The sequence below is a fragment of the Lepeophtheirus salmonis genome, chromosome 6, assembly GCF_016086655.4.
Source record: "Lepeophtheirus salmonis chromosome 6, UVic_Lsal_1.4, whole genome shotgun sequence".
Taxonomy (NCBI): Eukaryota; Metazoa; Arthropoda; class Copepoda; order Siphonostomatoida; family Caligidae; genus Lepeophtheirus; species Lepeophtheirus salmonis.
Genome location: NC_052136.2, coordinates 42897138 through 42908316, shown reverse-complemented (window position 1 = coordinate 42908316; position 11179 = coordinate 42897138).

Genomic DNA, 11179 nt, shown 5'->3' with positions numbered 1-11179 from the left:
AGTCTATAAAAATATATGCCTTGATCCGTTTCCAAGTCGTTTCTTTAGACAAGGAAATTTCAGTCTTTGCGTTCAATTTCGGTCCACGGTTTGAAACTCAAAATATCGGTCCAGCCTGCTATTGAAAAAATCACTTGGCCCGAGTCTCAACACTAATTCAAAGTACTATAAAGTATCAATATATGTATTTATTTTCAGTTAATGTTTGGGTTAAACATCTTAAGTGTTTATTTGCTAACCTGAACAGTGTTTTTTTTTTAATTTCTAAGCCTGTGAGCAATAATGTTTTATTCTTGAAGAGAAAAGATCAAAGAATAAAGTAATTCTACTTTTAGAGTGTGCCCATGAATGATGGGGAGTATCACGAGTGATGAAAATCCTGTGTTCAATGGGCATATTAAGGAGGAGGGAAAGAATAATGCTCATGACGTTTCATTAGATCCGCTACAATCAACTGTGACAAGGGAGGAAGGAGAAAAGGATGTAAACAAGGAAACTTGCAATAATTACTCCGATGTCAATCCCCAATTCTACTCAGAATCCAATAAGGACTGCCAATTAAAACTCACCAACAAATCCTAAAGGTTACACTTCGCCTTTTATGAGCACACACGTATTTTTAATCAGGTATTGAATATACATAGTTAGATCTATTTAGGAAAAGATGTTCACTACTCGGAAATGAAATAATAATGACAACTGCGAAGGAAAAGAAAAATTCATTCTTCAGCTTACCAATTCCAAAAAACGGGCCAGCTAAAAAAACACAGATGAGCTAATGGGGAGTTATAAGAGCAAGTCTCTGCTGGACATGAGGCAGACATTCTTGTCTATGCCCTTACTTGATACGTAGTGGGATTTTTGCGTATTTCCTCCTTCTCATACCTGCTCGAAACGAAGCTATTGAAACGTTATGACAGCTAAACTGTACTCTTCACAAACAATCTTAAAACTGTCAGGGGTACCATGTTAATATACTGTCTCTTTTTATATTCCGAAAAATTTAATGATTTACAACCATACTTATCGTTGCGATTACTAAATGTTTTCTTTAAAACATTAATACCACAGGCGTTGTTTCATACATAAAATTACTAACTATAACTTCATACAAAATAATAAAGTATGATTAATATTGTGTTTTCAAATTATACAATGGTTTAATAAAACCCTTTATTTTGTACTTATAAAATCGTTAAATGGCACACCCATCTCTACATTTTGTAGATAAATAATAGTTTTTCTCTTCTTTTTTTATTATTGTATTTTTTAAAACAACGGAAAACTGGCAAATTAATAACGAACAAATGCTTCAAATAATGTTTAAAAAAACTAGGAAAATATTTTAAAAAGTATATAAAGATTTAAATTCATTGAGTGACGTGGTTGCTAATGGATTTTACACCTGCAATAACTGTTGGTGGTTTCTAAAAGATTTTAATGTTATTCTGTATTTCTTAGTTGAATCGTTCAAATAATCCCACTTCTAGTCTTTAGTTGGGAATGTATCAGTTCCAAACTTATGACGTTCCATGTGGTTCCGTTCAAAAACTTAGGGACACTTCCAAACCAGACGCAAAATATGTCGTATACCAGTATCTCTATGGTATCACTGAATCTTTTCTCAAAAAAGAAACAGAAAAGGCCCAATATCAAGAAGTAATATGCATAACCAAAAACAACGTTGTCAGTAAATATAATTTCATTATTATCAACAAAAACACATTTTAACAAGTTTTTTTTTTTCTCGTACTTTGTTTAAAAATAGATCATTTCCAAAATTATTCAATATAATGATACTTCTTCAAACGCCATAAAACAAGTTCTACTCGTTTAAATGCACTTTTCGTTCAATTTTGATTGCTCCAAAATTATTGAAAAATATATACAAAATATGATTTTTTTTAAGTTCTTTTCTAATGACTCTTAAGTGTGAGGCCCTTTTAAGGTTGACAGATTTTCTTGACAAATGGCAAAAGATAATGTCATTACTCGAAAATGGGTCAAAATAAAGCCAGCCTCACAAATAACAAAGTTGTAAAAAATCCCATATTTTAACACTTCATTGATACATGATTACTTTATATTTAAGCACTGGCTTCAGAGATATTATGAATATTTGAAACCTGATATTCACTTAAACTTCGTCAAAAGGAAAAAAGAACAGCTCTCAATATCTCCGGAAGGTATCAGTTGATTACCAAAAATACCAGTACATATATGTAGAAGTTGAATTTTGCAAATAAAAATATAGGTGTATCCACTATTCAATCTTGAAAATTTAGCTAGAACTATTCCGCGTAAGGACAATTTATTTTTTGTTATATTTGGTAGTTATATATTTATATATAAATCCAATTAAGTGTGCCTATAAAAAAATAACTTCCAAGCTTGATTTGGACATTCAAACACTATAACTACCAGGCGAATCAAAAGTTCTGATAATAGACTTAAAACAGTGAACAAGTTCACGGCGTAAACTCTCTAACAACAAAATGACCTTTGCATTTTGTTGTCAGGGTTATTTCATAATATATTATCTTGTATATTAATGAAGCAAAATTTGTCTGTGTTTCTTTTTTTTCTACGATAATTTTCCTAAAAATAAACCAAGAATAGTTTTATATTCGTTATTTATTGCTCTACAATTTATATTAGAGAAATATTTCAATTATTCTACTCTACGACTCGATATTTAAGGTTAATTATTATGAAAATATCCGGCTAAATAAAAATTAAGCTATGGTAATTGGTACTCCCATATTTAATAGACGCTTCAATAAAGTGCGAAGAATAAAAAAGCTTTAGAAATAATAAAAAGAGAAAAACTTCATCTTCACCGAAACTCAAATACATTATTCAATTTTTTATTTATTTTGCGTATTTGTATCATTATGTTGTTATTAATTTAATACCAGAGATACCTTTGGGACTTGAGTTGGACTTGTATCCAATATTTTGAAGATTTGCTTCTCAGTTTGATCTCAAAACCAAAGATTCGAGACTTGACTCGTACTCTAAAGCTATTTTCTACTGATCTGACGAAAAACATTTACTCTTTCTATAGACCCAGTATTGTAATTATGGACTTGAATTGTTCTCAAAATAAATCTAATCAAGATATTCAAGGAATTGGACTAACATAGATAAGAATTTTTCCACTTCTGGTGAATATTATTCAGCATTCGACAAGGACTCGAGGAGTGTCTACTTGAGTAGCATTCGTTTTCAAGTCGTTTAGATTATTCAAAATCATAATATTTGCATACGTCTGTATCTTCCAGGATCCTATCATTTTGACTTAGAACAATATCTCGTAATAAACGAAGAAAATATCAAATATAATCCGCATGTATCCTCTCTTCCAGTATTATGGGATACTTATATTCTTCTTTTATCTATCATAAATATTGCACTAATAACGAAATTTCCATAAATCATAGTGTTTTGTCCCCTAGATTTGAAACTATTCCTATTGAATTTACGAAAATTTAAGTTTAAAATGTTTATTTTTTCAAAACATGCTATTATATTAATGTATAGTCATTCGGACATTCAGAAATGATTTTTTTCCTTTACATTTCTTACAAATGAATAGTGGATATTTAATCTTGTTTAATGTATTACTTTTTTGTAATACAAATTTACTGACTTACCACATCCAGACTGTTAATGAAACTTGTATCATGTAATTGCAATATATATTAGTTAAAAAGCGAGGATCGCATTACTGTAGGATTGGGAATATTGGAGGGAGATTGTCTTATAATTTGAAATGAAAAAGTTATAATATTCTAGATTTATACAAAATCAAAAAGGTTATGGGCTAAAAAAGAAATCGTTTCAAATTGTAGTTTCATTTTTTCAGATGCAAAAATGGATTTCCAAAGAAATATTGGATCAGTAAGTAGAATAATTTTTTTTAGTTTTTGTGTGGAGATTCGTTTGCATGTAAGTTTACAAAATCAAAAATTGATGTTTAGCTGAAATATCTGTCATTTTCTGAATAATTTTTAAAATATTACATTTTTTTTTCCTTTTTTTACTAAATAATCAATTTTCATTTTTTTAAAGAAAAAATACCACAAAACGATGTATTTTGGATATACAATTGTAATCTCCACATTTTTAATAAAGTTTTTTCAATTTACGGAACATTTTATTGCATAATTCTTGGACTATTTAGAAAAAAGAATCAGTTATTGAGGTTATTTTTTCAACGACATTATTTTCCAAAACTTATTAGTTTTTGCAAGTAAGAAAAAAATCTGGGTATGCCTGTGTTCCTTTTTACAATTCCAAGAAATGTTATTTTATAATTTTTTTGCAACGTTATTTATTTTTTTGCAATCTTCTTCGCGAATTTCGATTTGGCAATTTTTATCTAATTTAATAGATGTTTTTCTCATCTTTTTTTTCATGCATATATCTTGGTTTGTTATTTCAGCTTTATAACACAATTTTTTTTAAATTCATTATCATCAATATGTTATAATCCTCGCCCGTATGGATATATTTACCATTCTCAATTTGACTTTCCGCTCCCTCCTTGGCCTGATCAACGCCGGTAACCCTTGGCTAGTTATAAACTTATATATAAATACGTAGATAAAGAAGGAAAAATGATTGAGCAAAGGTATGTATAGGGTGATAATTTTGGTAAGAATAGAAAAGCGTGCGAAGAATGGAATAAATACGCATGGCATCATTGTTTAAATAATATACATCTTCTTCTATAAAGAACATTATCATTACAGCCTTTATTATTCAATATTAATATAATATTAGATGCTGATAGTCGATAGAGAACTGAATAAAATGCCTAAAATAACGTCGCCTTCTGTCTGGATTTATGAAAATGGAGACCTAGGAATTTGGAAAACACTTACCGGATGAGAAACAGATGGCTTGTCGGATTTGTCGATATAAATGTACTTTAGTTCCCTGTCTAGAATTACACGCCACTCATTATCCTCATCTCATATCAAGAGCATGGATATTCATCTAAAAAATCAAGTTAATGTTGAATACATCAAGTCAGACTTTAACTCTGATCTCACAAAGATGTTTATTGCATGTATATACCCTTATCCATTGTTAATCATTTACGTTCAAGAAATTTATGGATAAATCCACGGGTATTTACGATTACGATCAAGTTATCTGTAAAAAGTATAAAATATTAACTAATTTCGAAATGGAACTCTGAATTTTGTACTATCTAACAGTAAGTATTCAATTTCTTTTAAATCTAACCATAAAATATGATTCTATTTTAGCTAAACATATCAAGAATTATGATACACAACTCATTAAATGGCAAAAACAACTGCTTAAATGGGCACAACAACGGGGGTAGTAGCTTTGGATGGTTCGCAACTAGTTTGTCTGACACTAGTTTCTTCACTTAAGGCTTAGCTATGGTTGATAAGCTCCAAGTAATGGTGTTCAGAAAACTCATAAAAAGGCAAAAACAACCGCTTAAATGGGCACAACAACGGGGGTAGTAGCTTTGGATGGTTCGCAACTAGTTTGTCTGACACTAGTTTCTTCACTTAAGGCTTAGCTATGGTTGATAAGTTCCAGGAAATGGTGGTCAGAAAACTCATAAAAGGCAAAAACAACTGCTGAAATGGTCACAACAACGGGGGTAGTAGCTTTGGATGGTTCGCAACTAGTCTGTCTGGCACTAGTTTTCTTCACTTAAAGGCCTGGTTATGATGATTAGGTTTTCCAATATTACATAGTCAATAAATATTACTTTTTTGTCACTTAAGGATTAGCTATGGTTGATAAGCTCCAAGTAATGGTGTTCAGAAAACTCATAAAAAGGCAAAAACAACAGCTTAAATGGTCACAACAACGGGGGTAGTTGCATTGGGTGTAGCATTATAATTAGTAATTGTGTGTGTCCTTCATGATAATAGTATACAAGCATATATAACCAGGGGAAAATCTTTTTTTGATGCTCTTAATAAGGAGTAATATCGCCAGACATTACTACATAATTAGCTTTTTCTCTAAATCTTTACGATGTCATGTTAGAAAACAACATTAGGTTAAGAATAGTTGCCTGAATTGTCTTATCGGTTATAAAGGAGTCTTATTTTTATATCTAAGATAAGTAATTAAGGTTTAAAATTTGACTGCATGGATTAACTTTTCTTTTTTTAGATAAAGATGAAATAAATGAAAGTGGGATTCTAAAAGCTGTTCGTACTAAGATTGGAAGAAGATATGGATTTAAATCCAACATTATTTTATGATTTTGACATTTACTTTATTATTAATAATTAGTTAGAGCTCATCGGTAGAGATATATCTATCCTGTGCACAATTGTATATAGCAACTTCCACATGAAGAAGAGGGGTGATTATCTTTTTGATTAAACTCCACGTCTCGCTTGTGTATTGCAACCTAAAGTTATGACATATTGAACTGAATTCCGATGTTAGAACAACAAAATATTATTTGGATCAATCTATTGTTTCAATATTCTGTATTTATAATTTATTGTTATTATTAGTTATATGATTCTAATTGTTTAATTTACTTCTATTTTAAACTTGGAACTTCAAATATATTTCGAAATACTCTACATTGTCGTTTCATTAGTTATTTTTCTGAGAATGTGGTTCATAATGAATTACAATTTAATGGAGTGTGATGTTTTCAAATCTACTGTAACGGATAAAAAAAGTCTAAGTAGTATATCTTTATTAAACATTTTGCTAATAAATACTTTCGTTATACCCTCAAACATCATAATAAAGCAGGCAACTGATAAATACTGATCTGATTATCAGTGAGAATCACATCAGTATTTTAAACAATGATACTAAATGTCTTTCTCCCCCCCCCCTTCTCCTCGCACGCGGTTTTCTCTACAATATTATCAACTATAGGTATGTTGTAACATAGGGGGCACAATATGATCTCACATTGTTTGTTTTATATAATAAGGGACGCTCAATTTTTTTACCAATAGGAAAAAAACAACGCCATATTTCTTTTCTTCATTTAACATTTAGAATCTTTATTAGTATACACTTAATCATGGAACGATATATATACTTGATTAGTGATTGCAAATTATCCAAATTTATTATCAAAATAACCATAATAAAAAATAACTGATTTTCTTTGCAAAATCATTTACGGCTTGTATTTTATTTATGAAAAAGTTGTAGCGCTGTTAATGAAAAAGCCTTTATTTCATATTTTCCTACTAAAAGGATAATTTAGTTAAGTTTTTGATTTTTTTAAACAAGTATTTAATAAATAAGCATTGTATGGTGACGTAAAAAGTTCCAAAAATAATATAATTAAGTCTATTGTAACAAGTAATTAATATTTTAGAGGCAAGGTGATTTTCCCCAATTTAAATATCCTTCATATCCAATGAATTCGATTTGAATTTATTACAGATACATTTAATCTATATTTAATTTCGGAACATTTTGATACAATCTTACATTCTTCATTTAATAAATATTATTTTCGAAAATTAAAAGTTAAACTTAAAACGTCAATCAAATCAATCGACTTTTTTTATTTTAGAGCAAATCTTTTCAAGTTATAATGTAAGGTTTATTCTTTAGTTTTTATATATTTATTATATTATATAATATATAAAAACTAAAGAATAAACCAATTGAAAAAAAAGTAACCTCAAAATAGTATTCTTTATTTTACTTGATTTTTTTGTATTATGGTACATATTCTGTAGGTCGTTCCAAGACCTGCACTTTGTTGCAAAGTGTTATACTTGTCTTCCCTAAGAAAATCATCTATATACAAATTGTTTCAAAGGTTTCTCAGAAATGTTGACTCACCCTCTGGATGATTTGTTTTCATTTATCGTCTACCAACAGCAACGAAAATTTACAACATTTCATACCTTAAAAACAATGATTAGGGGAAAAGAAACAGAAAATCGACATATCCTAACAAAATGCAACGTAAATTTTTTGTGTTAGTGTTCAGAAGCGTCCGTAGGGGGAAGGCTGGAAAAATTTAATGAGAAAGTAGGTTTTTGTTTTTTCATTTGCGCAAATGATGCAGCAGAGAAAAAAATTTAACAGTTGAAATTTTTTTCCAATTTTTTTTATTTTTTGTCAACAACTGTAGAGTTCTAAAGTTTTTTTTCCAAAAAAAAATAATATTTGAAATTTTTTTCCTAGAAAAAATTTAATATTTCAAACTTTTTTTCCAAAAGAAGAATAATTTTTGGAGAAAAATATAATCCTAGTTTTTTAAAAAAATCTTGAAATAACCTAAACAAGTGATTTTTTTGGCGAAAAGCTTTATTTACATCCCAATATGACGACTTTTAAGCTTAATAAGTTTTTTATGCGTTTTGGCATCTCTTCATACAGATTATTCAAATTTTATGGAGAAATATTTCCCCTAGCTTTTGTCAGGTTTTTTTTTATTCATCCTCTGAAGTTGCTGGCGCAGTTCATTGAGTTCCATCTGAACAAGGCTCACCAACTTTCAATGAGATACAAATCAGGACTGTTTGCAGGAATCCATGTTGTCCGAACACCACTTTTGTGCCTTTTTGGAGTGGTGAGCAAGGGCACCAACCTGCTGGAAAATGGCTCTGGATGTGTCAAACAACATTTTCCTCTTCAAAGGAGGTCCAGTTTCTTCAGTACGAGACAAAACTGAGATCAGAGACTGGCTCAGGATCTCCGTCACGTAGTACTCGGGCGTCACAGTTTGGTTTCGTGGAATCAGGTGAAGATCTGACATTGCCAGGTGGCCGATAACAGCCCAAACCTGAATTATCAGAGGAAAGTTCACCGTTGGAGTGGGTTCCACATCTCCCTTATCTCTTGCCTAACCCCGATCTGTTTGGGGATTTGGGATATGAAATAGCTCAAATGGACTTTCATCACTGAAGAGGATATTTCCAGTCATCTGCAGTTCAGTATTACTGCTTACGAAAGAATTGAAACCGGTTCTTCCTTTGGTTTTCTGAGAGTTTGGGGTGCAGACGAGGTTTGTATGGCAAACCATTCAAAGAGTGCCTCGGGTAATTGTGGACAGATGACTTGGATATTGGATAGCCCTTTCAAGTCAATCTTGCTGCAAGTTTCCTTGTGGATTGGCTCTTTTTGGTCAAAGATTTTGAAATCACCATTTTGTCGACTTTGATAAATTTTTTCTTCCTTCCTCGACCCTTCTGATTTGCAAGGGTTTGTTCATCCTTTCTTTTCTTACACAATTCTTAATGGTCCTGAGAGCAATTTGTAACCTTTGAGCAACGTCTCTCTGGCTTGATCCACCCTCTATCATGCCAACAGCCTTGGCCGTGGTCTCCAAAGAGTGTTTTCTCAACATTTCGGATATTGAATTTCAACTAACATCCTGTGGTGTTTTCTGAGCCCTTTTATACAGATGTATCATGCAATCATCGAAAATTACTGCATCAGAAAAATTTAATATTGCCTAATGATTGTATCAGCCAAATTTCATTTTATTACGACCAAAAATATTTTTTTTTACTATAAAATGGATATTTTTAATGCCACCATTCAGCAAAATCGAAGTTCCATAAATTAGGAAAGTTTTATTTTTGTTTAATAAAGATTGACACATTTAAAGTTTTGTTTTACACAGTTTCGAAAATCATATCAGTTGTTCTATTCGCTATACACTGATTGAGCCAAACTTGGGTATTTTAATACCTGGTTATTTTTTTTTTTTTTTTTTTTTGTTTCTCTTTAAATTATTTTTCATTGAGATGTTTTATGTTGTTTATTTGTTAAGTCATTACTTATGTAAATAACGAGGAACTTAACAACTCAAGGCTTGAAAAAAAAAAGTTTTATAACTTATATAAACTGTGCATATTTTATCAATTTTATATTTGTAATTGTATGATTTTTGGGGCAATATAGTCATATGCTTAGATATAAACTGGAAAAATAACCCAAATTAAAGTTCCTGAAACTATAATACAAAAGTTTAGTAAAACTTTTTATATAGGTTCATTCAATAAATTTAAACATAAAGTTTGAAAAGCTATAAGAATTTTTGTCTGTTTAAATTAGGTTATCCAAAAAAAAAAAAAAAAATTAACGTGGGTAAAACAGGGCTAATATAAGTAAAACGAAATTAATATTGGACTATGTCAATAATACAGAAAGCAGCCATTGTTTATCAATGAACTTTTAGTAAATGAACAGGGAGAACTTTGTTCGATTTTTTTGGTGGTTAGCCAGGAAACTCCAAACTTCATGGCAAATTTGAAAAAAAAATCATTGATAATGAGCCATAAAAACCATTAGGGCCGTTGCCAGGGATCTCAAATGTTCTGAAGGGGTAATCAGGAAATGTAGGCAGATAATTCGTAGGAAAATAAGACTCTGCTCCATGCCACACTGCAAAGAAAACGATAACCTGGCTGGTAGAAATTTTTCTATATCTTTGTTAGATCCAGTGTTTAGCCTCAAAGCTCACAGGATCTCAACAGCATGAACTTATTTGTGTAGCCCATAGTTGAGCAACACACCAACAGATCCTCCTGCAACACAAAATACAAAATGATGTCCAGGATATGGTAGGAATTCCGGAATACGCCAAAAGAAACTGTCATCAAGTCCTTCTCCCATTTCTGAGGTCCAGGCGAGTTCATTTTTGAAGCCAAATGCAAATATATTAAATAATGATATTTTTTTTTCATTCAGCTTTCATTTGGCATTGATTTCTAAAAATGGCATGATTAGCTTAGGAGAAAATCCATTTAGAAAAAAGGGTGTACATAGAGGTCGCACCCTATTTATCTGTTGTGCTTCAAAAATTATTTAAATTCCTTCACTCTTTCCAATCCCCTTTCTCCATTTACTAAATATGCAGAACTGTATTGAGTAAGCCTTGGCTAAATCTACTTGGTTCCGAATACAAGTCAAGTTCGAGCCCAAACTCGAATACTACAGATCTGAGTATGTAAAAGATCAAGTAAAATTATATATTTGATATTTTAGTTTTGTTGGAAACAAGTACAAAGAAACAACCTTGGAGATTTCTTTCATTAGTCCTGGGAATGGTCAACTTGGAAAAGAAGTAATTATTACCTTTCAATGTCTCATTTGGATCTTATACATCCTATGTGATTCAGGTGAGGCGTTAATTTCTCACAAAATATCAATGCTATAATATGAGCTTTTA